The following is a 26,317-nucleotide window of genomic DNA, read 5'->3' on the forward strand; positions in this document are numbered from 1 at the left end:
GTATATGAGTATAAGGGGTAGATTTATTAAGCAGCAGATGCTGCTTTCTCCCCCCGAAGTTTTGACCGCTGCTCCTTAACTTGTGCGCCACCTTTCAGGTGGCGGCCTGCAATCATCCCGTTCCAAATGATTGACACCCCCTGCTAGCAGCCGATTGGCTGCAAATGTGCAGGGGGCGGCATTGCATAAGAAATGCTCGTGCAATGTTAAATACAGACAGCGTATGCTGTCTGCATTTAGCAATGTTGGGCGGACATGATTTGTTACAGCGATTCATGTCCGCCTGGCATTTGTTAAATCTACCCCTAATACTTAATTTTTATATATATTACGTGTTTCGATATACTTTTCTTTTAGCCATAACACTTTACTTCAGATCTTCAATCGCTCTAACATTTGTAGCTACTCACAACTTGTAATTTGAGTGATGTTTAGTGCGGGCGCGCTCTCCATTGAAAGTATACGGCACGCTAAAGAGATAATGACCGCGCTATGCATTCTCTGATAATTCTGTTTTACCATTCACTAGTAATAACTCATTGTGCGCTATTTTGAGAGCGGGCCCTGAGTTGTCAATAGCACTCCACTTGTAAACTAAGCAAAAATGTGCAGATGAAATAGAGCAATTTCTTTTTTTCCAAGCGAGTCATTTTAAAGACATTACGGTAGTTCCGGGGTTTGAAGTTTAAATCTAAAAACCTTATTTTATCTCAACTAATCTAAACAAACTCTCATAGATTTCATAGATAAGAGATTCAACAGCAATAGAATCTGTGCCAGGGTTACTTTTCTTTGATGAAGCTCTGTTGAACGTTTTGGTGAGTTCTGTATTTTATTTTCACTGTATTTGAGGTATCTATTTATTACACTTATTTCTCGCTTTATATAAAAAGGAACATTTGTTGTAGGTATTGAGAGCTTTTAAATACAACAATCTGGAAAACGGCTTTCAGATTTACAGGTCAAGAAACAAGGGCAAGCGTCTCTCTGAGACAGTGGTGGTCTCTGGCAATACGAGAGCCACGGGGGGCACGTAAGCTTTTGACTTTCAGTAAAGAAAGTCTGAATAATGTCCCTGGTCTCTCAGATGATAGAAAACAGTTTTAATTATAAAACCCTGGGAAATTGGCTAAATATTAACTTTCTTATGTCATTTCATTTTCTATTTTATTATTAAAGTTATATAACCCATCCAGGCAAACCACTTGGGGCCAGATTACAAGTGGAGCTGTAGTTAACGCTCCCGCTCGCATGCCAACTCCACTAGAAGTAAGCTTTTTGCGCATGTTGGATAGCGGTCGTATTATAAGTTGAAAGTTAATTGTTTTTGTACGAGCACTAACCCGACGCGCGTAATAAACTGAACTTAGAATATTGTGTGCGCAATAACGTATTCCCCCATAGAAGTCAATGGAGCAAAAAAAGTGGGGGTAAAAACACCCTACAAACCCGATCGCATATTCTTAAGTTCGCTAACCTGACATCAAAAACAGAATTTATGCTTACCTGATAAATTACTTTCTCCAACGGTGTGTCCGGTCCACGGTGTCATCCATTACTTGTGGGATATTCTCCTCCCCCACAGGGAAAGGCAAGGACAGCACACAGCAAGAGCTGTCCATATAGTCCCTCCCAGGCTCCGCCCCCCCAGTCATTCGACCGACGGTTAGGAGAAAAAAAGGAGAAACTATAGTGTGCCGTGGTGACTGTAGTGTATAGAGAAAGAAATTCTTCAAACCTGATTAAAAAACCAGGGCGGGCCGTGGACCGGACACACCGTTGGAGAAAGTAATTTATCAGGTAAGCATAAATTCTGTTTTCTCCAACATTGGTGTGTCCGGTCCACGGTGTCATCCATTACTTGTGGGAACCAATACCAAAGCTTTAGGACACGGATGAAGGGAGAGAGCAAATCAGGTTACCTAAACAGAAGGCACCACGGCTTGCAAAACCTTTCTCCCAAAAATAGCCTCCGAAGAAGCAAAAGTATCAAATTTGTAGAATTTGGACAAAGTGTGCAGAGAAGACCAGGTCGCTGCCTTACATATCTGATCAACAGAAGCCTCGTTCTTGAAGGCCCATGTGGAAGCCACAGCCCTAGTAGAGTGAGCTGTAATTCGTTCAGGAGGCTGCCGTCCGGCAGTCTCGTAAGCCAATCGTATGATGCTTTTCAGCCAAAAGGAAAGAGAGGTAGCAGTAGCTTTTTTGACCTCTCCTCTTGCCAGAATAAACTACAAACAGAGAAGACGTTTGTCTGAAATCCTTTGTTGCTTCTAAATAGAACCTTAAAGCACGGACTACATCTAAATTGTGTAACAAGCGTTCCTTCTTTGAAAACTGGATTCGGACACAAAGAAGGCACAACTATTTCCTGGTTAATATTCTTGTTGGAAACAACCTTTGGAAGGAAACCAGGTTTAGTACGCAAAACAACCTTATCTGAATGGAACACCAGATAGGGCGGATTACACTGCAGAGCAGATAATTCAGAAACTCTTCTAGCAGAATTATAGCAACCAAAAACAGAACTTTCCAAGATAACAACTTGATATCTATGGAATGTAAGGGTTCAAACGGAACCACTTGAAAAACTGAAAGAACCAAATTTAGACTCCAGGGAGGAGTCAAGGGTCTGTAAACAGGCTTGATCCTGACCAAAGCCTGAACAAAAGCTTGAACATCTGGCACAGCTGCCAGTCGTTTGTGTAACAAGACAGATAAAGCAGAAATCTGTCCTTTTAGAGAACTCACTGATAATCCCTTATCCAAACCTTCTTGGAGAAAGAAAAGGATCCTAGGAATTTTAATCTTACTCCATGAGAATCCCTTGGATTCACACCAACAGATATATCTTTTCCATATTTTATGGTAATCTTTCAAGTCACAGGTTTTCTGGCTTGTACCAGAGTATCTATCACAGAATCCGAAAACCCACGCTTAGACAAAATCAAGCGTTCAATTTCCAAGCAGTCAGCTGGAGAGAAACTAGATTTGGATGTTCGAATGGACCTTGTACTAGAAGATCCTGTCTCAAAGGTAGCTTCCATGGTGGAGCCGATGACATATTCACCAGGTCTGCATACCAAGTCCTGCGTGGCCACGCAGGAGCTATCAAAATCACCGAGGCCTTCTCCTGTTTGATCCTGGCTACCAGCCTGGGAATGAGAAGGAACTGTGGAAACGCATAAGCTAGGTTGAAAGTCCAAGGCGCCACTAATGCATCCACTAGAGTCGCCTTGGGATCCCTGGATCTGGACCCGTAGCAAGGAACCTTGAAGTTCTGACGAGACGCCATCAGATCCATGTCTGGAATGCCCCATAATTGGGTCAACTGGGCAAACACCTCCGGGTGGAGTTCCCACTCCCCCGGATGAAAGGTCTGACGACTCAGATAATCCGCCTCCCAGTTTTCCACTCCTGGGATGTGGATCGCAGACAGGTGGTAGGAGTGATCCTCCGCCCATTTGATGATCTTGGTCACCTCTCTCATCGCCAGGGAACTCCTTGTTCCCCCCTGATGGTTGAAGTAAGCAACAGTCGTCATGTTGTCTGATTGGAATCTTATGAATCTGGCCTTTGCTAGTTGAGGCCAAGCCCGGAGAGCATTGAATATCGCTCTCAGTTCCAGGATGTTTATCGGGAGAAGAGACTCTTCCCGAGACCACAGACCCTGAGCTTTCAGGGAATCCCAGACCGCGCCCCAGCCTAATAGACTGGCGTCGGTCGTGACAATGACCCACTCTGGTCTGCGGAAGCTCATTCCCTGGGACAGGTGATCCTGAGTCAGCCACCAACGGAGTGAGTCTCTGGTCTTCTGATCTACTTGAATCACTGGAGACAAGTCTGTATAGTCCCCATTCCACTGTTTGAGCATGCACAGTTGTAATGGTCTTAGATGAATTCGCGCAAAAGGAACTATGTCCATTGCTGCAACCATCAACCCTACTACTTCCATTCACTGAGCTATGGAAGGCCGTAGAACAGAGTGAAGAACTTGACAAGCGTTTAGAAGCTTTGACTCTGACATCTGTCAGGAAAATCTTCATTTCTAAAGAATCTATTATTGTTCCCAAGAAAGGGACTCTTGTTGACGGAGACGGGGAACTTTTTTCTATGTTCACCTACCACCCGTTAGATCTGAGAAAGGCTAGAACAATGTCTGTGTGAGCCTTTGTCTTTGAAAGAGACGACGCTTGAATTAGGATGTCGTCCAAGTAAGGTGCCACTGCAATGCCCCTGGGTCTTAGAACCGCTAGAAGGGACCCGAGCACCTTTGTGAAAATCCTTAGAGCAGTGGCTAGTCCGAATGGGAGAGCCACAATAGGTAATGTTTGTCCAGAAAGGCGAACCTTAGGAACTGATGATGATCTTTGTGGATAGGAATATGCAGATACGCATCCTTTAGATCCACGGTAGTCATAAATTGACCCTCCTGGATTGTAGGTAAAATCGTTCGAATAGTTTCCATTTTGAACGATGGCACTCTGAGAAATTTGTTTAGAATTTTTAAATCCAGAATTGGTCTGAAAGTTCCCTCTTTTTTTGGGAACTACAAACAGATTTGAGTAAAACCCCTGACCTTGTTCCACAGTTGGAACTGGGAGTATCACTCCCATCTTTAACAGGTCTTCTACACAATGCAAGAATGCCTGTCTCTTTACTTGGTTTGAAGATAAGTGAGACATGTGGAACCTTCCCCTTGGGGGTAGTTCCTTGAATTCTAGAAGATAACCCTGAGAGACTATTTCTAGTGCCCAGGGATCCTGAACATCTCTTGCCCAAGCCTGAGCAAAGAGAGAGAGTCTGCCCCCTACTAGATCCGGTTCCGGATCAGGGGCTACCTCTTCATGCTGTCTTGGTAGCAGCAGCAGGTTTCTTGGCCTGTTTACCCTTGTTCCAGCCTTGCATTGATTTCCAAGCTGGTTTAGTCTGGGAAGCGTTACCCTCTTGTCTAGAGGCTGCCGAGTTGGAAGCCGGTCCGTTCCTGAAATTGCGAAAGGAACGAAAATTGGACTTATTCTTAGCCTTGAAAGGTTTATCTTGTGGGAGGGCATGGCCCTTTCCCCCAGTGATGACTGAAATAATCTCTTTCAATTCTGGCCCAAAAGGGGTCTTACCTTTGAAAGGGGTATTAAGCAATTTTGTCTTGGAAGATACATCCGCCGACCAAGACTTTAGCCAGAGCGCTCTGCGCGCCACAATTGTAAACCCTGAATTTTTTGCCGCTAACCTCGCTAACTGCAAAGCGGTGTCTAAAATAAAGGAATTAGCTAACTTAAGTGCGTAAATTCTGTCCATGACTTCCTCATACGGAGTCTCCCTACTGAGCGACTTTTCCAGTTCCTCGAACCAGAACCACGCCGCTGTAGTGACAGGAATAATGCACGAAATAGGTTGAAGGAGGTAACCTTGCTGTACAAAAATCTTTTTAAGCAAACCCTCCAATTTTTTATCCATAGGATCTTTGAAAGCACAATTGTCCTCAATAGGAATGGTCGTGCGCTTGGCTAGAGTAGAAAACTCCCCCTCGACCTTAGGGACTGTTTGCCATGTGTCCTTCCTGGGGTCGACCATAGGGAACAATTTCTTAAATATAGGAGGAGGGACAAAAGGTATGCCTGGTTTCTCCCACTCCTTATTCACTATGTCCGCCACCCGTTTAGGTATCGGAAAAGCATCAGGGTGCACCGGGACCTCAAGGAACTGTCCATCTTGCACAATTTTTCTGGGTTGACCAGATTGTCACAATCATCCAGAGTAGATAGCACCTCCTTAAGTAATGCGCGGAGATGCTCTAATTTAAATTTAAATGTCACAACATCAGGTTCTGCCTGCTGAGAAATTCTGTATCAGAAATTTCCCCATCTGACAAACCCTCCCTCACTGCCACTTCAGATTGGTGTGAGGGTATGACAGAAAAATTATCATCAGCGCCCTCCTGCTCTACAGTGTTTAAAACAGAGCAATCGCGCTTTCTCTGAAATGCTGGCATTTTGGATAAAATATTAGCTATGGAGTTATCCATTACTGCCGTCAATTACTGCATAGTAACAAGCATTGAAGCGCTAGAAGTACTAGGGGTCGCCTGCGCGGGCATAACTGGTATAGACACAGAAGGAGATGATGTAGAACTATGTCTACTTCCTTCATCTGAGGAATCATCCTGGGCAACTTTACAATTTGTGACAGTTATGTCCTTACTTTGTTTGGACGCAATGGCACAATTATCACACTATATTTGAAGGGGGAACCACATTGGCTACCATACATACAGAACATGATCTATCTGAAGGTACAGTCATGTTAAACAGGCTTAAACTGGTTAATAAAGCACAAAAACCGTTTTAAAACAAAACCGTTACTGTCTCTTTAAATGTTAAACAGGGCACACTTTATTACTGAATATGTGAAAAACTATGAAGGAATTATCCAATCTTTACCAAATTTTCACCACAGTGTCTTAATACATTCAAAGTATTGCACCCCAATTTTCAAGCTGTTAACCCTTAAAATGTGGAAACCGGAGCCGTTTTTAATTTTAACCCCCTTACAGTCCCAGCCACAGCCTTTGCTGCAACTTCACCAATCCCAGGGGGGTATATGATACCAAATGAAGCCTTCTAGGAACGTTTTTAGTGGATTCCAGACCCTCACACATGCAGCTGCATGTACTGAACTCAAAATTAACTGCACAGTAATGGCGCGAAAATGAGGCTCTGCCTACTACAGAGAAAGGCCCTTCCTGACTGGGAAGGTGTCTTAACAAGTGCCTGGTGCTAAAAACGTTCCCCAATGTTATAAAAGTGTGAAATACAACTTCAAACTGCATATAATACTTAAATAAAGCAATCGATTTAGCCCCTAAAAGTGTCTACCAGTTTACAGCCCATAATAAGCCCTTTATTCTGTTTGAGACTAAGAAAATGGCTTACCGATCCCCATGAGGGGAAAATGACAGCCTTCCAGCATTACACAGTCTTGTTAGAAATATGGCTAGTCATACCTTGAGCAGAAGAGCCTGCTAACTGTTTCCCCCAACTGAAGTTACTTCATCTCAACAGTCCTATGTGGAAACAGCAAACGATTTTAGTAACTGCTGCTAAAATCATATTCCTCTCACAAACAGAAATCTTCATCTCTTTCTGTTTCAGAGTAAATAGTACATACCAGCACTATTTTAAAATAACAAACTCTTGATAGAAGAATAAAAAACTACAACTAAACACCACAAACTCCTCACCATCCCCGAGGAGATGCTACTTGTTCAGAGCGGCAAGGAGAATGACTGGGGGGGCGGAGCCTGGGAGGGACTATATGGACAGCTCTTGCTGTGTGCTCTCCTTGCCTTTCCCTGTGGGGGAGGAGAATATCCCACAAGTAATGGATGACACCGTGGACCGGACACACCAATGTTGGAGAAATATATTTTCACATTCCAATGTTCTTCGCATAGCAGAATATGTTCTATTTACTCATAAATACATATTTCTACATGTATCTGATGGTATTTTGCACACATATATATTTTTTACCTATATATATATATATATATATATATATATATATATATATACACACGCATATATAAATGTAAACGATTATACATAGTTATAGATATATACTGATATATATTGGAATATCTATTTAAAAATACAAAGAGCATATTCAGCTGTGCGGAACATTGGAATGTGAAATATTTACAGTAAATACACAGTATAAAACTTTATTAAATATGAATATTGCACAAATATGTTTTTTTTATGTTTTCATCTGCTTAACTGCAAAGGGCTCCAATGCACTTATATATGTGTACATATGTTTTTATGTGTTTATATGTGTATATATGTATGTATCTCTATATTAAAGCCCTTTGTCTGCCTTTTTTTTTCTAGCACTTAAGACCTAATATCTTTGAGGTTTTATAACCTTTTTTGTGCATTTTTTTTTTTAATAAGACTTGTGTCATTTATAAATGGAAAACTTCCATAGATATTATCAAGAGCCATAGTAGCTTAGTGGACAGGTAAACTGACCTATTGCAAGTGCATGTTAACGGAAATGAAAAGCATAAAATACTGTGTATAATTTTTTAATCAATATTTTGAAGCTGTTTTGTTAGATTAAAATGATAAAAGTTGTGGGGTGATCTGCTTGAATGGAGCAAAGGGAATATGTACATATGCTCTGTACATGTAAAACAGTTGTAGCACTTTTGCTAACACATGTGCAGTGGGGAAAATACATTCATAAGCATTTCAGTTTTGAGTATTTATGCCAGAGAGGGTATTGCAGCATTCCTGGGTGGTCAGATAGTTAACAAAGCTGAATTTGGTGTAGAAAGGCCGCACCTGGGACTGAGCACACAAACCATAAAGAGTTATATCTAGAATGTCATTGTCCTCTTGCAAATGTGTGTTTAACCTGCAGAGATTTAACTGCTCAATTAAAATGGGCTATTGTGCTGGCATCTGCTAGTCCGGCCTGGCTAAACATTCAGAATGACTACAGCATATTTATGTTGTGCGTGCCACCATAACCTGTTGTATACACAGATAGGTTCATACTGAGAGAGAAATGAGAGGAATGTAATCAAGCAGATGCAAAAACCTATGGTGCATCAGCCATAATGTATCAAACATACTACTTGCACGTTTTATTATTTCCATAAGTAGCGAAATGCATAAACATTAGCTCCCTTCCATTATTTTTTATTGCACCTTTTAAGAAAAAGGTTTTTAATTACAGTACAAAATTAAATTGTTGGGCACAAATTAAATGTACCATTGGGAGTCTGTTGTCTTTGGTGAAGTGGGATCGAAAGAGGCGAAAGCCTCTCACATTTTTGAATGTCTAAAAGCACAAGTGCTGTTTATTTGACTCCACCCCAAAGTGCTTCTGCGCAAAATGCATAGGGTTATGGGTAGTGATCTGTATGTAGCAAGTTTTTTAATGCTCACAAACTGATGAACATTTTAAAATACCACTATTTTCATCCCATAATCTATTTTAGCACATTGTATATTGACCAACAAGTTAGCAGTGCTTTTTTCTGTAACTACATGAAACAAGTTTATGTGTAACACCCAGAAGTGTGTAAAAATGGGCCAATGTCATCATTTGACAATAATTATACATATTTTGAGCTTTGATACCCAATATGTATATAGTTTTACATTTCTCATATATTTGAGTGTAATTTTAAAAATGTAATTTCACACTATTTATCCATTTCTATTCTCCATTCTTAACATAGTAGATGAGGTTGAAAAAAGACCAAAGTCCTTCGAGTTCAACCTATACAAATAATCCCACTAAAAGGTGACCCATTTAATACTAGCAATCATATCCATGAATCTTGTTTATAGACAGAAGTGTATCCACATAATTTTTAAATGTATCTAGGGTATTGGCATTCACTACCTCCTTTGGTAATGAGTTCCACAATTGTATTGATCTTACAGTGGAAAAACGTTTCCGTTGCAGGATTTGAGGCCCCAAATCTAGTTAATCCCTTAAAAAACGGACATTTCAGACTAAAACTTCCCAAAAAGACATATCAAAACTATATATTTATTTTTAGTAGACAACCCAAAGTATTGATCTAGGCCTATTTTGGTATATTTCATGCCACTATTTCACAGCCAAATAATAATGATAAAAAAATTGTTAACTTTTTCACAAACTTTGGGGTTCTCACTGAAATTATTTACATACAACTTGTGCAGTCATAACACAAATGGTTGTAAAAGCTTCTCTGGGATCCCCTTTGTTCTGAAATAGCAGACATGCATTGTTTTGCCATTGTTTATTTGGTAATTAGAAGGCCACTAATTGCAGATGTGCACAGCACTTATTTCAGGCAGTGAAGGGGTTAATAAAGTAACTTATGTGTTGTTAAAAAATTAGGAAATAACTTGTGTGTTGCTATTTATAAAGAAAAAATTTAAAAATGACGAAAAACACACTTTTTGTCTTTTTTGCATTTCATATGGTGGCACGTCCTATTTTATTACTGAGTTTTTCTGCAAACAAAAGTTGTTTCCTAAATATGCTGAGTTTTGGTGGAAAAATATATATAATTTGTATGGGCACGTGCACACACAAAAAAGGAAATTTATGCTTACCTGATAAATTTATTTCTTTTACGATATGACTAGTCCACGGATTTCATCCTTACTTGTGGGATATCGCCTCCTGGTCAGCAGGAAGTGGCGCAGAGCTGCATATATAGCCCCCCCCCCCCCCTCCAGTCATTCGACCGAAGTTAGGAAGAGAAAGGAAAGGCCAAGGAGCAGCGGTGACTAAAGTTTAACAAAAAACAGAATTTATGCTTACCTGATAAATTACTTTCTCTTACGGTGTATCCAGTCCACGGATTCATCCTTACTTGTGGGATATTCTCAATCCCTACAGGAAGTGGCAAAGAGAGCACACAGCAAAGCTGTCCATTAGCTCCCCTCAGGCTCCGCCCCCCCCAGTCATTCAACCGACGGTTAGGAGAAAAAGGAGAACCATAGGGTGCAGTGGTGACTGTAGTTATTTTAAATTAAATTTGAACCTGACTTAAATGTCAGGGCGGGCCGTGGACTGGATACACCGTAAGAGAAAATAATTTATCAGGTAAGCATAAATTCTGTTTTCTCTTACTTGGTGTATCCAGTCCACGGATTCATCCTTACTTGCGGGATACCAATACCAAAGCTTTAGGACACGGATGAAGGGAGGGAACAAGTCAGGTCACCTAAACGGAAGGCACCACTGCTTGCAAAACCTTTCTCCCAAAAATAGGCTCCGAAGAAGCAAAAGTATCGAATTTGTAAAATTTGGCGAATGTATGCAGTGAAGACCAAGTCGCTGCCTTACAAATCTGTTCAACAGAAGCCTCATTCTTGAAAGCCCATGTGGAAGCCACAGCTCTGGTGGAATGAGCTGTAATTCGTTCGGGAGGCTGCTGTCCAGCAGTCTCATAAGCCAATCGGATGATGCTTTTCAGCCAAAAGGAAAGAGAGGTAGCAGTCGCTTTCTGACCTCTCCTCTTACCAGAATAGACGACAAACAAGGATGATGTTTGTCTGAAATCTTTAGTTGCTTTTAAATAGAATTTTAAAGCAAGAACCACGTCAAGATTGTGTAAAAGTCGTTCCTTCCTAGAAACTGGATTAGGACACAGAGAAGGAACAATGATTTCCTGGTTAATATTCTTATTAGAAACCACTTTTGGAAGAAAACCAGGTTTGGTACACAAAACAACCTTATCTTCATGGAACACCAGATAGGGTGAATCACACTGCAAAGCAGACAATTCAGAAACTCTTCGAGCAGAAGAAATGGCTACTAAAAACAAAACTTTCCAAGATAATAACTTAATATCTATGGAATGCAAAGGTTCAAACGGAACCCCTTGAAGAACTGAAAGAACTAAATTTAGACTCCATGGAGGAGCCACAGGCTTGTAAACAGGCTTGATTCTAACTAGGGCCTGTGCAAACACCTGAACGTCTGGTACAGCTGCCAGGCACTAATGTAACAGGATAGACAGAGCAGATATCTGTCCCTTTAAGGAACTAGCTGACAGACCTTTCTCCAATCCTTCTTGGAGAAAAGCTAATATCCTTGGAATCCTAACCTTACTCCACAAGTAACCCTTGGATTCACACCAACCAAGATATTTCCGCCATATCTTATGGTAAATTTTCCTGGTGACAAGCTTTCTGGCCTGTATCAGAGTGTCTATAACTGATTCAGAGAAACCACGCTTAGCTAGAATTAAGCGTTCAATCTCCAAGCAGTCAGTTGCAGAGAAACTAGATTTGGATGCGTGAAAGGACCTTGAATTAGAAGATCCTGCCTCGATGGCAGTTTCCATGGTGGGACCGATGACATGTCCACTAGTTCTGCATACCAAGTCCTGCGTGGCCACGCAGGCGCTATCAGAATTACCGAAGTCTTCTCCTGTTTGATTCTGGCTATTAGCCGAGGGAGAAGAGGAAACGGTGGAAAGACATAAGCTAGACTGAATGACCAAGGCGCTGTTAAAGCATCTATCAATGCCGCCTTGGGATCCCTGGATCTGGATCCGTAAAGGGGAAGTTTGGAGTTCTGACGGGACGCCATCAGATCCAATTCTGGAATGCCCCATAGCTGGGTCAGCTGAACAAAAACCTCCGGGTGGAGTTCCCACTCCCCCGGATGAAAAGTCTGACTTAGAAAATCCGCCTCCCAGTTGTCTACCCCTGGGATGTGAATTGCAGATAGATGGCAGGAGTGATCCTCCGCCCATTTGATGATCTTGGATACTTCCTTCATCGCTAGGGAACTCTTTGTTCCTCCCCGATGATTGATGTGAGCTACAGTCGTGATGTTGTCCGATTGAAATCTGATTAATTTGGCCTCCGCTATTTGAGGCCACGTCTGGAGCGTGTTGAATATCACTCTCAGCTCCAAAATGTTTATCGGGAGAAGAGATTCTTCCCGATACCATAGACCCTGAGCCTTCAGGGAGTTCCAGACCACACCCCAGCCTAACAGGCTGGCATCGGTCGTGACAATGATCCACTCTGGTCTTCGGAAACTCATTCCCTGAGACAGGTGATCTTGAGACAACCACCAGAGAAGAGAGTCTCTGGTTTTCTGGCCCATTTCTATTTGAGGAGATAAATCTGCGTAATCCCCATTCCACTGCTTGAGCATGTACTGAGCCACAGAAGGCAGAGGAATGGAATGAAGAGCTCGGCAAGTATTCAACAGTTTTGACTTCCTGACCTCTGTCAGAAAGATTTTCATTTCTACCGAGTCTATTAATGTTCCCAGGAAGGGAACCCTTGTAAGCGGGGACAGAGAACTTTTTTCTACGTTCACCTTCCACCCGTGAGACCTTAGAAAGGCCAGAACAATGTCCGTATGAGCCTTGGCTCTGTGGAAAGACGCCTGTATTAATATGTCGTCTAGGTAAGGTGCTACTGCAATGCCCCGCGGTCTTAGCACCGCTAGAAGGGACCCTAGAACCTTTGTGAAAATTCTGGGAGCGGTGGCCAACCCGAAAGGAAGGGCCACGAACTGGTAAGGTTTGTCAAGAAAGGCGAACCTTAGGAACTGATGGTGATCTTTGTGGATAGGAATATGTAGGTACGCATCCTTTAGATCCACGGTAGTCATATATTGACCTTCCTGGATCATCGGCAAGATTGTCCGAATGGTTTCCATCTTGAAAGATGGAACTCTGAGGAATTTGTTTAGAATTTTTAGATCCAGGATTGGCCTGAAAGTTCCCTCCTTTTTGGGAACTACGAACAGGTTTGAGTAAAAGCCCAGTCCTTGTTCTGCAATCGGAACTGGGTGTATTACTCCCATTTTTAGGAGATCTTCCACACAGCATAAGAACGCCTGTTTCTTTGTTTGGTCTGAAGACAAACGAGAAATGTGGAACCTTCCCCTTGGGGGAGAATCCTTGAATTCTAGAAGGTACCCCTGAGCAACTATTTCTAATGCCCAGGGATCCGGAACTTCTCTTGCCCAAGCCTGAGCAAAGAGAGAAAGTCTGCCCCCTACTAGATCTGGTCCCGGATCGGGGGCTACCCCTTCATGCTGTCTTGGTAGCAGGAGCAGGCTTCTTGGCCTGTTTACCCTTATTCCAGCCCTGCAAGCGTTTCCAGGTTGCTTTGGGCTGGGAAGCGTTATCTTGCTTTGCGACAGCAGAGGTTGCAGCAGGTCCGCTCCTGAAGTTGCGAAAGGAGCAAAATTAGCCTTGTTTTTGGCCTTAAACGGCCTATCTTGTGGAAGGGCATGGCCCTTGCCCCCAGTGATATCTGAAATAATTTCTTTCAGCTCTGGGCCGAAAAGGGTCTTCCCCTTGAAAGGAATATTTAACAGTTTCGTTTTGGACGACACAACCGCCGACCACGATTTGAGCCAAAGCGCTCTTCGTGCCATGAAGGCAAAACGTGAGTTTTTCGCCGCTAGTTTAGCTAACTGGAGAGCGGCATCAGTGATAAAAGAATTAGCCAGCTTTAGAGCATGAATTCTATCCATGACCTCATCGTATGAAGTCTCCCTCTGGAGCGACTCCTCCAGGGCCTCGAACCAAAAAGCCGCTGCAGTAGTTACAGGAATACTGAAGGCAATTGGTTGAAGCAGAAAACCTTGCTGAACAAAAATTTTCTTCAGCAATCCTTCCAATTTTTAATCCATAGGATCTTTGAAAGCACAACTGTCCTCTATTGGTATAGTTGTAAGCTTAGCAAGTGTTGAAACAGCCCCCTCTACCTTAGGGACCATCTGCCACTCGTCCCGCCTGGGGTCGTTTATGGGGATCATTTTCTTAAAGATAGGGGGGGGGGATCAAAGGGTACACCTGGTCTCTCCCACTCCCTAGTCACAATATCCGCCACCCTCTTTGGGATCGGAAATGCCTCAGTGTATACAGGGACCTCTAAAAACCTGTCCATTTTACACAATTTTTCTGGGACCACCATGGGGTCACAATCATCCAGCGTAGCTAAAACATCCTTAAGCAGGACGCGGAGGTGTTCCAGCTTAAATTTAAACGCTAAGGAATCTGAATCTGCCCGCTGAGAAACTTTTCCTGTATCAGAAATTTCTCCCTCAGACAGACCTTCCCTCACTGCTGCTTCAGAGTTTTGTGAGGGTACTACATATAAATCATCCAAAGCTTCTGATTGCTCATCCTCTGTATTTAATACTGAGCTATCGCGCTTTTTTGGAAAAACTGGCAGTTTGGATAAAAATGCTGCAAGGGAATTATCCATTACTGCTGCTAATTGTTGTAAAGTAATAGGGGCCAATGCGCTAGAGGTACTAGGCATCGCTTGCACGGGCGTAACTGGTGTCGACACATGGGGAGAGGAAGGACTATCATTACCCTCTGTTAAAAAATGTAGCCCAAGATGATTCTTTAAGTGTCACTGGATGGTCTTAAAATGCTTAGATGTTTTAGCACACTTTACACATAAATGCAATGGGGGTACCGCCATGGCTTTTAAACATAAAGAACAAGGTCTATCTGAAGTCTCAGACATGTTTGACAGACTTATACAGCACTACAATACAGAAAAAAAAATCACTTTTTGAAAAAACGTTACTGTGTCTTTAAATAATAAAAAACACACACTTTTTTACCAAATCACCAAAGAAACATCCGATCTTTATAAAAATTTCACCACATGATCCCAATGCTTTGAAATGATTGCACACAAATTTTCAAATCAATTAACCCCTTATTGACCAAACCGGAGCAAATTGCAGTAAACAACCGGTTTAACACACTACAGCACGGTGCCACAGTCTTTGCTGTGGCCCTACCTTCTTTTAGGGTTATTTGTAGCAGAAATATAAGCCTCCTTGATGTCCTCCTGCACTCTCAGGACTCTACACGTGAAGCTGTCTTGAAAATCAACTGCGCAACTGCGGCGCGAAAATGAGGCCCCCTCCCTCTTCAGTCCAGAATTATGGGGCCTTCCTGAGTCAGACTAGGCGTCTAATAATATGCCAGGCGTAATAAAAACCCCAAAAGTGTTTCCAACGTTTACAAACACTTGAACAAATAAAAGATTCCATTAATAAAATAATCGATTTAGCCCATCACAGTGTCTACCAGTATTTAAGCCCTTAACTGAAGCCATCCTTCTATACTGCGTCTCAGAAAACATAATTTATGCTTACCTGATAAATTTATTTCTCTTGTAGTGTATCCAGTCCACGGATCATCCATTACTTATGGGATATTAACTCCTCCCCAACAGGAAGTGCAAGAGGATTCACCCAGCAGAGCTGCTATATAGCTCCTCCCCTAACTGCCATTACCAGTCATTCGACCGAAAACATGCAGAGAAAGGAAAACCATAGGGTGCAGTGGTGACTGTAGTTTAATGGAAAAATTACCTGCCTTAAAGTGACAGGGCGGGCCGTGGACTGGATACACTACAAGAGAAATAAATTTATCAGGTAAGCATAAATTATGTTTTCTCTTGTTAAGTGTATCCAGTCCACGGATCATCCATTACTTATGGGATACCAATACCAAAGCTAAAGTACACGGATGACGGGAGGGACAGGCAGGCTCTTTATACGGAAGGAACCACTGCCTGAAGAACCTTTCTCCCAAAAACAGCCTCCGAAGAAGCAAAAGTGTCAAATTTGGAAAAAGTATGAAGAGAAGACCAAGTTGCAGCCTTGCAAATCTGTTCAACAGAAGCCTCATTCTTAAAGGCCCAAGTGGAAGCCACAGCTCTAGTAGAATGTGCTGTAATTCTTTCAGGAGGCTGCTGTCCAGCAGTCTCATAGGCTAACCGTATTATGCTACGAAGCCAAAAGGAGAGAGAGGTAGCCGAAGCTTTTTGACCTCTCCTCTGACCAGAATAAACGACAAACAGGGAAGACGTTTGTCGAAAATCCTTAGTTGCCTGTAGATAAAATTTCAGGGCACGGACTACATCTAGATTGTGTAGCAGACGTTCCTTTTTCGAAGAAGGATTAGGACACAAAGATGGAACCACAATCTCTTGATTGATATTCCTGTTAGTGACCACCTTAGGTAGGAACCCAGGTTTAGTACGCAGAACTACCTTGTCTGAATGAAAAATCAGATAAGGAGAATCACAATGTAAGGCAGATAACTCAGAGACTCTTCGAGCCGAGGAAATCGCCATTAAAAACAGAACTTTCCAAGATAACAACTTGATATCAATGGAATGAAGGGGTTCAAACGGAACCCCCTGTAAAACATTAAGAACTAAGTTCAAACTCCATGGTGGAGCAACAGTTTTAAACACAGGCTTGATCCTAGCTAAAGCCTGACAAAAAGCTTGAACGTCCGGAACTTCTGACAGACGTTTGTGTAAAAGAATGGACAGAGCTGAAATCTGTCCCTTTAAGGAACTAGCGGATAAACCCTTTTCTAAACCTTCTTGTAGAAAAGACAATATCCTCGGAATCCTAACCTTACTCCATGAGTAACTCTTGGATTCGCACCAATATAAGTATTTGCGCCATATCTTATGGTAAATCTTTCTGGTAACAGGCTTCCTAGCCTGTATTAAGGTATCAATAACTGACTCAGAAAAACCACGTTTTGATAAAATCAAGCGTTCAATTTCCAAGCAGTCAGCTTCAGAGAAATTAGATTTTGATGTTTGAAGGGACCCTGGATCAGAAGGTCCTGTTTCAGAGGTAGCGACCAAGGTGGACAGGATGACATGTCCACTAGATCTGCATACCAAGTCCTGCGTGGCCATGCAGGCGCTATTAGAATCACTGATGCTCTCTCCTGTTTGATTCTGGCAATCAATCGAGGAAGCATCGGGAAGGGTGGAAACACATAAGCCATCCCGAAGGTCCAAGGTGCTGTCAAAGCATCTATCAGAACCGCTCCCGGATCCCTGGATCTGGACCCGTAACGAGGAAGCTTGGCGTTCTGTCGAGACGCCATGAGATCTATCTCTGGTTTGCCCCAACGTCGAAGTATTTGGGCAAAGACCTCCGGATGAAGTTCCCACTCCCCCGGATGAAAAGTCTGACGACTTAAGAAATCCGCCTCCCAGTTCTCCACTCCCGGGATCTGGATTGCTGACAGGTGGCAAGAGTGAGACTCTGCCCAGCGAATTATCTTTGATACTTCCATCATTGCTAGGGAGCTTCTTGTCCCTCCCTGATGGTTGATGTAAGCTACAGTCGTGATGTTGTCCGACTGAAACCTGATGAACCCCCGAGTTGTTAACTGGGGCCAAGCCAGAAGGGCATTGAGAACTGCTCTCAATTCCAGAATGTTTATTGGTAGGAGACTCTCCTCCTGATTCCATTGTCCCTGAGCCTTCAGAGAATTCCAGACAGCGCCCCAACCTAGTAGGCTGGCGTCTGTTGTTACAATTGTCCAATCCGGCCTGCTGAATGGCATCCCCCTGGACAGATGTGGCCGAGAAAGCCACCATAGAAGAGAATTTCTGGTCTCTTGATCCAGATTCAGAGTAGGGGACAAGTCTGAGTAATCCCCATTCCACTGACTTAGCATGCACAATTGCAGCGGTCTGAGATGTAGACGTGCAAAGGGTACTATGTCCATTGCTGCTACCATTAAGCCGATCACCTCCATGCATTGAGCTACTGACGGGTGTTGAATGGAATGAAGGACACGGCATGCATTTTGAAGCTTTGTTAACCTGTCTTCTGTCAGGTAAATCTTCATTTCTACAGAATCTATAAGAGTCCCCAAGAAGGGAACTCTTGTGAGTGGAAAGAGAGAACTCTTCTTTTCGTTCACCTTCCATCCATGCGACCTTAGAAATGCCAGTACTAACTCTGTATGAGACTTGGCAGTTTGAAAGCTTGAAGCTTGTATCAGAATGTCGTCTAGGTACGGAGCTACCACAATTCCTCGCGGTCTTAGTACCGCCAGAAGAGCACCCAGAACCTTTGTGAAGATTCTCGGAGCCGTAGCCAATCCGAATGGAAGAGCTACAAACTGGTAATGCCTGTCTAGAAAGGCAAACCTTAGATACCGGTAATGATCTTTGTGAATCGGTATGTGAAGGTAAGCATCCTTTAAATCCACTGTGGTCATGTACTGACCCTTTTGGATCATGGGTAAAATTGTCCGAATAGTCTCCATTTTGAACGATGGAACTCTTAGGAATTTGTTTAGGATCTTTAAATCCAGGATTGGCCTGAAAGTTCCCTCTTTTTTGGGAACCACAAACAGATTTGAGTAAAACCCTTGTCCCTGTTCCGACCGTGGAACTGGATGGATTACTCCCATTAATAAAAGCTCTTGTACGCAGCGTAGAAACGCCTCTTTCTTTATTTGGTTTGTTGACAACCTTGACAGATGAAATCTCTCTCTTGGGGGAGAGTATTTGAAGTCCAGAAGGTATCCCTGAGATATTATCTCTAGCGCCCAGGGATCCTGGACATCTCTTGCCCAAGCCTGGGCGAAGAGAGAAAGTCTGCCCCCCACTAGATCCGTTCCCGGATCGGGGGCCCTCAATTCATGCTGTTTTAGGGGCACCAGCAGGTTTCCTGGCCTGCTTGCCCTTGTTCCAGGACTGGTTAGGTCTCCAGCCTTGTCTGTAGCGAGCAACAGATCCTTCTTGTTTTGGAGCAGAGGAAGTTGATGCTGCTCCTGCTTTGAAATTCCGAAAGGAACGAAAATTAGATTGTCTAGCCTTAGGTTTGGCTCTGTCTTGAGGCAGGGCATGGCCTTTACCTCCTGTAATGTCAGCGATAATTTCTTTCAATCCGGGCCCGAATAAGGTCTGCCTTTGAAAGGTATATTAAGAAATTTAGACTTAGAAGTAACGTCAGCTGACCAGGATTTTAGCCACAGTGCTCTGCGCGCCTGAATGGCGAATCCGGAATTCTTAGCCGTAAGCTTAGTTAAATGTACTACGGCATCTGATATAAATGAGTTAGCTAACTTAAGAGCTTTAAGCCTGTGTGTAATCTCATCTAATGGAGCTGATTCAAGTGTCCCTTCCAGAGACTCAAACCAAAATGCTGCTGCAGCCGTGACAGGCGCAATGCATGCAAGGGGTTGCAATATAAAACCTTGTTGAACAAACATTTTCTTAAGGTAACCCTCTAACTTTTTATCCATTGGATCTGAAAAGGCACAGCTATCCTCCACCGGGATAGTGGTACGCTTAGCTAAAGTAGAAACTGCTCCCTCCACCTTAGGGATCGTTTGCCATAAGTCCCGTGTGGTGGTGTCTATTGGAAACATCTTTCTAAATATCGGAGGGGGTGAGAACGGCACACCGGGTCTATCCCACTCCTTAGTAACAATTTCAGTAAGTCTCTTAGGTATAGGAAAAACGTCAGTACTCGACGGTACCGCAAAATATTTATCCAACCTACACATTTTTTCTGGTATTGCAACTGTGTTACAATCATTCAGAGCCGCTAACACCTCCCCTAGTAATACACAGAGGTTTTCCAGCTTAAATTTAAAATTTGAAATATCTGAATCCAATCTGTTTGGATCAGAACCGTCAGCCGCAGAATGAAGCTCTCCGTCCTCATGTTCTGCAAGTTGTGACGCAGTATCTGACATGGCCCTAACATTATCAGCGCACTCTGTTCTCACCCCAGAGTGATCACGCTTACCTCTTAGTTCTGGTAATTTAGCCAAAACTTCAGTCATAACAGTAGCCATATCCTGTAATGTGATTTGTAATGGCCGCCCAGATGTACTCGGCGCCACAATATCACGCACCCCCCGAGCGGGAGATGCAGGTACTGACACGTGAGGCGAGTTAGTCGGCATAACTCTCCCCTCGTTGTTTGGTGAAATGTGTTCAATTTGTACAGATTGACTTTTATTTAAAGTAGCATCAATACAGTTAGTACATAAATTTCTATTGGGCTCCACTTTGGCATTAGCACATATAGCACAGATGTCTTCCTCTGAATCAGACATGTTTAACACACTAGCAAATAAACAAGCAACTTGGAAATACTTTTCAAGTAATTTACTATAATATGAAAACGTACTGTGCCTATAAGAAGCACAGAAAGAGTTATGACAGTTGAAAGTTAATAAACTGAAAGGTTATAGCATCAAATCTTTGTAAAAAACACAATTTTAGCAAAGGCTTGTTCCCATTAGCGAAGGATAACTAACCCTGATAGCAGAAAAAAAAGTTACAGAAATAAACGTTTTTTATCACAGTCAACTACAATCTCACAGCTCTGCTGTGAATGATTACCTCCCTCAAAACATGTTTTGAAGACCCCTGAGTTCTGTTAGAGATGAACCGGATCATGCAGGAAATACAATGAGCTTCTGACTGAATTTTTTGACCAACCCCTCACACACAACAGTGAGAGAGATCAGTAAACTGTCATAAATTAAATAAAACAACTGCCAAGTGGAAAAAATAATGCCCAAAACATTTTATTCACCCAGTACCTCAGAAAATGAAACGATTTTACATGCCAGCAAAAAATGTTTAACATAAATTAAGTGTTATTAAAGAGCCTGTTGCCAGTCCCTGCAAATTAGGCTAAAGTCTTATGCACACAGTATAATTCCAGTGAAGTGCCATTCCCCAGAATACTGAAGTGTAAAATATACATACATGACAGCCTGATACCAGTTGCTGCTACTGCATTTAAGGCTGAGTTTACATTATATCGGTATGGCAGAATTTTCTCATCAATTCCATTGTCAGAAAATAATAAGCTGCTACATACCTCTTTGCAGATTAATCTGCCCGCTGTCCCCTGATCTGAAGTTTACCTCTCCTCAGATGGCCGAGAAACAGCAATATGATCTTAACTACGCCGGCTAAAATCATAGTAAAAACTCAGGTAGATTCTTCTTCAAATTCTACCAGAGAAGGAATAACACACTCCGGTGCTATTATAAAATAACAAACTTTTGATTGAAGGTATAAAACTAAATATAATCACCATAGTCCTCTCACACATCCTATCTAGTCGTTGGGTGCAAGAGAATGACTGGTAATGGCAGTTAGGGGAGGAGCTATATAGCAGCTCTGCTGGGTGAATCCTCTTGCACTTCCTGTTGGGGAGGAGTTAATATCCCATAAGTAATGGATGATCCGTGGACTGGATACACTTAACAAGAGAAAATGGCTTACCTTCCCTCATGGGGATTTCTGTCAGTCTTCTAGCATTACCAGGTCTTGTTAGAAATAAATGACTGAGCATACCTTAAGCAGTTAAGCCTGCAAACTGTTCCGCCCAACTGAAGTTCTCCGGTACTCAACAGTCCTGTGTGGGAACAGCAATGGATTTTAGTTACAACATGCTAAAATCTTTTTCCTCTCAGCAGAAATCTTCATCACTTTCTGCCTCAGAGTAAATAGTACAAACCGCCACTATTTTAAAATAACAAACTCTTGATTGAAGAAATAAAACTACAAATCTAACACCACAAACTCTTTACCCTCCCGTGGAGATGCTATTAGCTGTCCATTAGCTCCCCTCAGGCTCCGCCCCCCCCAGAGAATGACTGGGGGGGTGGAGCCTGAGGGGAGCTAATGGACAGCTTTGCTGTGTGCTCTCTTTGCCACTTCCTGTAGGGATTGAGAATATCCCACAAGTAAGGATGAATCCGTGGACTGGATACACCAAGTAAGAGAAAATAAAAACCTGTCTTTAGAAAAATAACAGGGTGGGCCGTGGACTCGTCCTATCGTAAAAGAAATAAATTTATCAGGTAAGCATAAATTTCCTTTTACAAGATATGACGAGTCCACAGATTTCATCCTTACTTGTGGGAAACAATACTAAAGCTATAGGACACGAATGAAAGGGAGGGACAAGAAAGGAACCTAAACGGAAGGCACCACTGCTTGAAGAACCTTTCTCCCAAAAACAGCCTCAGAAGAAGCAAATGTGTCAAATTTTGAAAATGTATGAAGAGACGACCAAGTTGCAGCCTTGCAAATCTGTTCAACAGAAGCATCATTTTTAAATGCCCATGAGGAAGCCACAGCCCTAGTAGAATGAGCCGTAATTCTTTCAGGAGGCTGCTGTCCAGCAGTCTCATATGCTAAACGGATAATACTCTTCAGCCAAAAAGAAAGAGGTAGCCGTAGCTTTCTGACCCCTACGTTTCCCATCAAAAACCACAAACAAAGAAGTAGATGTTTGATGAAAATCCTTAGTCGCCTGCAAATAAAATTTTAAGCCACAAACTACATCCAAATTATGCAGCAGACGCTCCTTCTTAGAAGAAGGGTTAGGACATAATGAAGGAACAACAATTTCCTGATTAATATTCTTGTTAGAAACAACCTTAGGAAAAAAAAAACAGGTTTGGTATGTAACACCACCTTATCAGCATGGAAAATAAGATAAAGTGGATCACATTGTAAAGCCGAAAGCTCAGAAACTCTGCGAGCAGAAGAAATAGCAACCAAAAATAAAACTTTCCAAGATAATAACTTAATATCTATGGAATGCATGGGTTCAAACGGAACCCCTTGAAGAACCTTAAGAACTAAATTCAGACTCCAAGGAGGAGCAATCGGTCTAAATACAAGCCTGATTCTAGTCAGAGCCTGACAAAAAGATTGAACATCTGGAATATCTGCCAGACGTTTGTGTAGCAAAATGGACAAAGCAGAAATCTGTCCCTTTATGGAACTTGCCGACAACCCTTTCTCCAATCCTTCTTGGAGAAAAGATAAAATCCTGGGAATCCTAACTCTACTCCATGAGTAGCCCTAGGATTCACACCAATAAAGATATTTACGCCATACCATATGGTAAATTTCTAGTAACAGGCTTACGTGCCTGGATCAAGGTATCAATGACCGAATCAGAGAACCCTCGCTTAGATAAAAATCAAGCGTTCAATCTACAAGCAGTCAACTGCAGAGAAACTAAATTTGGATGAAGGAAGTGTCCCTGAATGAGAAGGTCCTGCCTCAGTGGAAGCTTCCACGGCGGCAGAGAGGACATGTCCACCAGATCGGCATACCAAGTCCTGCGAGGCCACGCAGGAGCGATGAGAATCACTGATACCCTCTCCTGTTTGATCCGAGCAATCACCCGGGGAAGGAGAGCAAACAGAGGAAACACATAAGCTAGGTTGAATGACCAAGGCACTGCAAAGGCATCTATTAGTTCGGCCTGAGGTTCCCTGGACCTGGATCCGTACCTTGGAAGCTTGGCATTCTGTCGAGATGCCATCAGATCCAATTCCGGTCTGCTCCACCTGAGAATCAGGGTAGCAAAAACATCCGGGCGAAGTTCCCATTTCCCCGGATAAAACGTCTGCTCAAGAAATCCGCTTCCCAGTTGTCCACTCCTGGGATGTAAATTGCTGACAGATAACAAGAGTGAGCCTCCGCCCACCAAATTATCTTGGATACTTCTGTCATCGCCAAGGAACTCCTCATTCCCCCCCCTGGTGAGTGATGTAAGTCTAAGCTACGCCCCTCGTGGGCGTAATTCAACACGCTCTATTCACACAGGCAACCTCCGCCATTAACCGGAGGACAGAATATCATAAGCACTCCGCAATAGCCTTAAAAGAGTAAATGCACTGTTTGCCGTTATCCCTTGCGTCTGACAACCCCAGAAAAAAAGGTCCCCACACAACTTCCAGCGCTTCAAGGCACACACGCCTGAATGTCTAGTAACAAACACATACACGATAGTCCCCAGTGTCCCCTCTTTAATAAACTTTGTCAGAGAGCCTGGTACACTATGTCATCTTACACATACATACCAGCGCTTCTAGGTATTGGACCACTAGAGTGTCTGGTTCTGTCACTGCTATACTTGTACTTACATACCACTCCAAAGCATAGTAAACATACAGTCCATCTGAGAGTCTGTTCTGTCCCAGAATAAAAGAACTGCATTTACCTTCATGCTGAGTAACAGCATGCTAACGTCACAGTGTCAAGAGGTGTCACTTATCCTCCTGAGGTTCTGTGAAACAGAGAAGTCTTAGTTAAGATTTTCTAAGACTATGTACATCAAACACAGCACAATCCTGGGAGGCACAGTGGAGACAAAAATCCACCAGTTCCCAGTCTAAAAAAAAAAAAAAAAAGACTACTTGACGCTGCTCTGTAATAAAATAGTACACTTTGGCACCATTTAAAAACAAAAAAAAATCTTGATTAAAGAATCTAAACTAAACACCTCACTTTACCTCTTCCTATCACTAACACAGGCAAAGAGAATGACTGGGGGGGAGGGGCTATATATGCAGCTCTGCTGTGGAGCTCTTTGCCTCTTCCTGCTGACCAGTAGGCGATATCCCACAAGTAAGGATGAAATCTGTGGACTCGTCATATCTTGTAAAAGAAAAGTGTCAAACCACTAAAATCGATGGTGAAATGTCTGTACTGAAGGGGTTAAATATGGTGAAATTTATCTAACCCTGCAATGCAACAAGGAATCTTCAGCTCACAGCACAAGTACATTTACATCGGTCCCTAACTGGCCCTAGCAAAGGAGACATAGGACTTAAATCCCACTAGACTTTTCAAAGGGTGCATTCCTGGACTTTGCTTTATTTGCATAATCTTGTAAATAGAACTACCACTGTAATAATATATATATATATATTTATAAATAATTTTAAAACTTTAATGTTGCAATACAGAGAGTAATAGAATATATATACTATGGAGTTAATATCCTTTTAGGATTCTGAGAATACCCCTCTGTAGAAAGTAACTGAGATATCTCTGTGTCGATGAGAACTTTTAGCATGAGATCAGGTGACTGTGAATAAACTATGACTTTAGGAGAATAAAGTTTTATAAAGCCCCATTATATCTGACTTAAGCATATTTTTATTGCTATTACAAGTAATGTGATTATTTAAAACAATTAATGTCAAAGAGTGTTAATGTAATGTATTGGGCTATAAAATTGCAGTGTTGGTTAATGTGCTGGGGTGTCTGATACTAACTTCACAATTTATTTCTGATTTATTTTAGACTAACAGTGTCTACCTACCCTTTTACATCAGGGACCATATAGGAATCCTTTCCCTCCCCCCCATTTGGAGAGCAAAATATTAATAAAATGACATATATTAAAGGATATTAAACACTAAATAAAAACTAGATATGATGTAATCAAACTATAGATTAGCCTGGGAATAATAAACAGATGCATCTCTAAAGATTATATTAGTTGTTTAAACATTAAAATAATAAGTGTAAAGTTATATTGCCCGTAAAGCAATGGTCGAATGGCTCTTTTTGAATCATGAATGTTTATTGTTGACTTCAATGTCCATGTTGCAAAAGTAAAGTGACATTTAAGTTTAAAAATAAAATGTTCTAAAGCTACAATTATTGCATATAGTTTGCTCCCATTCATTTATAAGCCGCTATACACCTCCCTACCTTCTGCACCACCATAGATCTCAATAGGTGATTAGATTGGGGTACACTGCACTCTAGTGTTACAAACAGAAAACAACTAGCGTCAGGAAAATGCTTTTGAAAACAAGCAGAGATTTTCTATGTTAACCAAAGCTGTGGGAGACCATGTGATTATTTCAAGCTAACCAGGAAACAAAACTAATGGAAAGTGTGCTCTGCCTAATGCGGCCTCCAGAAACAGAGAACAGAAATCAGTTCCTCTTAAAACACATCCAAGATAAAAAAGAAGGCAGATTGCTTAGATTTTAGTGACATGGTTGGAGGGACATTTTATCAGATTGCACTAGAGTGACAATTAAAAAGGAAATATTTAGAGCCAGCATAATGTGAAACTGCAATATAGCTTTATTAAAAATTGTATCTTAGAAAGTCAGGATTTCCTTATGAACAGCATATGCGTTTGTTATTCTTCGCTGAAACAT

This window comes from Bombina bombina, chromosome 7 (assembly GCF_027579735.1).
Source record: "Bombina bombina isolate aBomBom1 chromosome 7, aBomBom1.pri, whole genome shotgun sequence".
Classification (NCBI taxonomy): Eukaryota; Metazoa; Chordata; class Amphibia; order Anura; family Bombinatoridae; genus Bombina; species Bombina bombina.